General features: G+C 40.7%; 1 pseudogene; it reads left to right on the forward strand.

Moving 5' to 3' along the window:
* Positions 1 to 228: 228 nt before the first annotated feature.
* LOC101439695 (actin, cytoplasmic 1-like) lies at positions 229 to 1,258 on the forward strand (annotated as a pseudogene).
* The last annotated feature ends 3,715 nt before the right edge of the window (positions 1,259 to 4,973 follow it).

Consider the following 4,973-nt stretch of genomic DNA (forward strand, 5'->3'; position numbering starts at 1 on the left):
AATTATAAATACATATTTCTATATATATTTCTATTATTATAAAATGTGCTTTCTCTTGCATATATAACAAGAAGTGATATAGAAAAGATCTCAAATACACCAAGTGAAACAAGCAAATTACATACTAGTTATTTATTTGGAAGATAAGTTTAAAGGAAAGTTTCAATACTTTTGTTTTCATTTTTAAATTGAAATTTGTATGTATTGCATTAAATTACAATAAAAATAATGAAGATTATTAAAAATAACCTCCCTCGACATCGGCTCCAGCACCGGCAAGGCCAGCTTCCCGGTGAAGACGCGCCCCAGGCGGTGTTCCGGTTCATCGTGGGGCGCCCGGGTGTGATGGGGGGGCCTGGGCCAGGGGACTCCTACGTGGGTGTCGAGGCCCAGAGCCAGAGGTGCATCCTGACACCCAAGCACCCATTCGAGCCCGGCATCGTCATCAACTGGGAAGACGCGGAGCAGATGTGGCACCGCACCTTCTGCCACAAGTTGCGCGTGGCCCCTGCCGTGCTGGCCCATGCGCCCCTGAGCCCCAAGACGAACCGTGAGAAGATTACGCAGATCACGTTCGAGACTTCAACACCCCGGGCACGTACGTGGCCATCCAGGCCGTGCTGTCCCTCGATGCCACTGGCCCACCACGGGCCTCGTCATGGACTCTGGCGATGGGGTCCTCCACCCCGTGCCCATTCACGAGGCCTACGCGCTCCCCCACGCCATCCTGCGTCTGGACCTGGCCCGCGAGGACTTACCTCAGGAAGATCTCACCCAGCGCGGCTACAGCGTCACCATCACGGCGGAGCAGGAGATGGTGCACGACATCAAGCAACAGCTCTGGACTTGGAGCAGGAGATGGCCACCGCCGCGTCCTCCTCCCTGGAGAGCTGCGAGCTGCCTAAGGGGCAGGGCATCACCGTTGGCAACGAGCGCTTCCGCTGCCCCAGGCCCTCCTCCAGTCCTCCCTTCTGGGCATGAAATCCTGTGACATCCGTCAGGACCTCTACGCCAACACGGTGCTGTGTGGTGGGACCCGCATGTGCCCCGCATCGCCGAGAGGACGCAGGGGGAGATGACAGCGCTGGCTCCCAGCACCGTGAAGTTCAAGATCGTGTCCCCGCCGCCCTCCCCTGAGCGCATGTACTCCTCCTGGATCTGCGGCTCCACTGTCCATGTGATGTGGATCAGCCAGTCCAGTCCAAGTCCTGCCTCTCCATCGTCCCCCACAAAGGCTTCTAGGAGGACTGTTACTTAGTTGGGTTACACCCTTTATTGACAAAACCAAACTTGCGCAGAAAACAATATGAGGTTGGCATGGCTTTATTTGGTTGTTCTTTTGTTTTTTTTGTTGTTTGTTTGTTTGTTTTTGGCTCTTGACTCAGGATTTAAAAATTAGAACGGTGAGGATGACAGCAATCCATTGCAGCAAGCATCCTCCAAAGTTCTACAAACATGGCCGAGGACGTTAATTGTCCATTGTTCTCATCCTCTCGAGATGCTTTGTTACAAGACGTTCCTTGCCTTCCCCAAAGCTGCTTGCTTCTCCCTACGGCCTCAACGATGTCCACACACTGGCGGGTGATAGCAGTGCTTGTGTGTGCTTTTCGGTTGTTCATTTTTTTTTTTTTTAAATCTTCCGCCTTGATACTTGTTCTTCTATTTTTTATTTTTTTATGATCAGCCATCGGTGGTCCCCTTTATGTTCCCTAACTTCAGATGTGTGAAGCCTTTGGTCTCCTTGGGAATTGGTTGGGTTGCAAGGCAGCCAGTGCTTACCTCTACATTGACCTGAGACCAGTTCAATAAAAGTGAACACCTTAAAAAAAAATTATCCACCAAATAAAAAGTCATTTGAAACTTTTAAAAACCTATTTTGATTGATCAAACTAGTAGAGAGTATCATTTTTACATTTAGTACCTTTGGGTATTAAATTGAGAACAATCAATTACAGAAAGTTTGAATTTAGTATGTTTCAATTTGGACATTTTAAAAAAAACTTCATTGATTTTAAATATTTTCCTTTACTGCATGTCAGCTTTTGTCTGCTGATTTGCAAATCATCAGATCCATTTACAAGTAGACCATATTCTGCATGTAAAACATTCATTTTCATGTGACTAAGGTTAAAATATCACATCCTTTGACCCACTCTGTCCTAACAACTACTCTGAGGATGTAATTCCAAATACAGAAAAAGCTTTACATAAAATGTTCAGTCCAACATTATTTATAATAACAAAAAAACTGGAACAAACTAAACATTCAATTTATGATATAGTTTAGTGAACTTGTAATTTTAAAATAGCTATATAAAGATTTGTCTCTACAAATAGCATGGGGAAAACTGATTTTATTATGCAAAGGGAAACAAGAAGGAAAACAAAAACTTAAGAATGTTTGCATGACTGAAATTTCAGTGCTTTAAATTGAGTTGGTTCAGTATTTTTTAAAAATAATGAAGGCTTCACTAAACTCCACAAGACTTTTTTCCCTCTAATAGAGTAGAAGATCGAATTTTACTAAGGTAATTGGATTTTTTAAAATGGCTCTGAGACTTATTAGACTTTAATCAAAACGAATAACCTTTTGTTTCTCTTAAAGTTAGCCGTTTAGATGCCTCATGAAGATACTAGAGAAGGAAATATCAAGCTTGCAATTGGAGTGGCTGCTGCCAGACAACTATAGACAGCTGTATAATTATTTCAGAAGCTGCTTACTGAAGAAAGTCTAAAGTGGAAGGATATGATTTTCACTCCCTGGGAAAACAGAAAGCAAGGAAGAATATGACAAAGGAGGAAATCAGCTGTTGGACCAAATAAAGATTTAAACATTGAGAAAATGCCAGCTATTGAGACAGTTGCTCTGCCACACAAAATCCTGAGGTCCCACCGTTGTCTATTTCTGTCAGCCAAGCAATTCACTCAGCTATTGCTATTTTGGGAAAGAATTTCCACAGAGCTGGCATATCTTCAGCTCCCAAGGTTTCGTATGATTGACTGATCAACAGGTGTTGAAAAAGCCTGTGGCAGAAATATCACAGACTTTGGGTGGTCATCTGATTTCTGTAACTTGGGCTGTAGTTTCATTTGAGATCATTGTCTCTTAATCAATGAGACTTTTTGTTAGAGAAAAGCTAAACAGATTATTTGCAACATTTATAGGTAATTACTTTTTCATAGGTACCGCATGTTCATTTATTAACATTGGATTTATTTATCATTTGAAATTTGAATATTGTACTAACAATTGCTGAAACCTAGATAAATATGTGATAGAATGAACTTTACAATTTGAAACTATCTTGACTTAATTTTGTTTTAACTTTTGGAGATGGGGAAGTACCCAATATTGTATTTCCTTCACAAGCAAAATGTCAGGAAGCCCTCTGCACTCACTCTCAATTCAGGGCTTTCCTGTCCCTTGGCCAGGCATGTGTTTTCCCAAATACTTGAGGGGCTGGTTCCCTCTTCAGGTCACCATCTTAAATGGAGGCTTTCTTGTCTGTCCTATCTAAAATTTAACCTTCTTTCTCCATCGATGTTTTATCCCTATTTCCCTGTGGATATTTTTCTCTTCTAGCTTATTGTTATCTAGTACAATGGACTTTTGACTTACCTTGTTATTGTTTCCATTCTCCACTAGAATGTAAGCTCTATGAGGCAAGCGATTTTCATATTTTGTTTACTATTCTATCATCTGTGTACAAAAAAGTGCCTGCCATGTAGTAAGTCTTCAGTAAACACATATTCCATGAATGCCTAGAAATGAAGCCTAGAAAATATGATGCTTGAATGCTATTAATTGGCTTGACAATACTGTAGCAACTCAAGACAAGGCTTTTAATACTTGCATGTGTCTCATAGCTCGGAGAAGAATATGCTTCCTAGTGCTTCATTTATGACCTTTTGTGTTTCCCCCAAATAATAATAATAATAATACCTTGTATTAGCTATTTTACAAAATTTAACTCATTTAGTCCTTTAACAACTTTGTGAGTTAGGTATTATAACCTTTATTTTAAAAGTGAACAATTGAGGTTTAGCTAACTAAATTATCCCATATATTGAAGCTAATATGGGGTGAAAGTAGTATTAACTATGTTGTCTGAATGAAAATACTTGCTTGTCACCACTAAACTATAGTGTTTGGGAAATTTAAAAATAGAAGAAATACTAATAGGCAGCTCTAATCTGTAAGCAATGAAGAAATGTTAATGGATTTTAAGCCAGGTAGTGACATGATCAGGGTGACATGTTAGAGAAACGACCCAGAGAATAGAATTGAAAGTGGAATGGAGATGACAGGCTAGAGTCAGGAAGTGAGTAGGCTATTTCAGTAAACACACAAGAAATAAGAAGCTTGTTCTATGTGGTGGAAGATATGATAGAGAAGAGAATATAGAATTTAAACATCTCAGGAGTTGGAATTCAGTGAGTATTGAGGGAAATGAGGAATTAACAATGACTTCCCAGGTTTGTTATTTGAGTGGTAAGAAGTACGTGACAGTGTTGCTAATACTGATTGGCAATGTAAGAAGAGTAGATTTGGAAGAGAATAGCATAGCTGAAATAATAGAGACTGGTACATAATGTCAGATATGTTCAAAAGTCAGTGGTCAGGGAATAAACGGCATTGTTTGGATTTGTCAAATGACAGATCATCATTGGGGATGTTTGGGAAAGCAGTTCAGGGCAGATTCTGGTAGAAAGGTAGACCACAACTATCAACTTTAGGAATTTGAAGGGTAAGAGGTGGAGATAATGAGTGCTTGCTGCACATCCCCTGTCATCTTAATTTTTTTTTTTTTTTTTTTGCCCTGCTCTTTGGAAGGAAAATAGGAATAGAGAAGGCATACCTACTTCTCAAAAGTCCTGCAATCACTTCCATTCACAGTCAGTTGGTAAGAACTTTTTGCATGGCCACTTCTAAAGGCAGAATGGGCTGAGAAATCTATCCAGTGGCCAGATAG

The sequence above is a fragment of the Dasypus novemcinctus genome, chromosome 1 (assembly GCF_030445035.2).
Source record: "Dasypus novemcinctus isolate mDasNov1 chromosome 1, mDasNov1.1.hap2, whole genome shotgun sequence".
Taxonomy (NCBI): domain Eukaryota; kingdom Metazoa; phylum Chordata; class Mammalia; order Cingulata; family Dasypodidae; genus Dasypus; species Dasypus novemcinctus.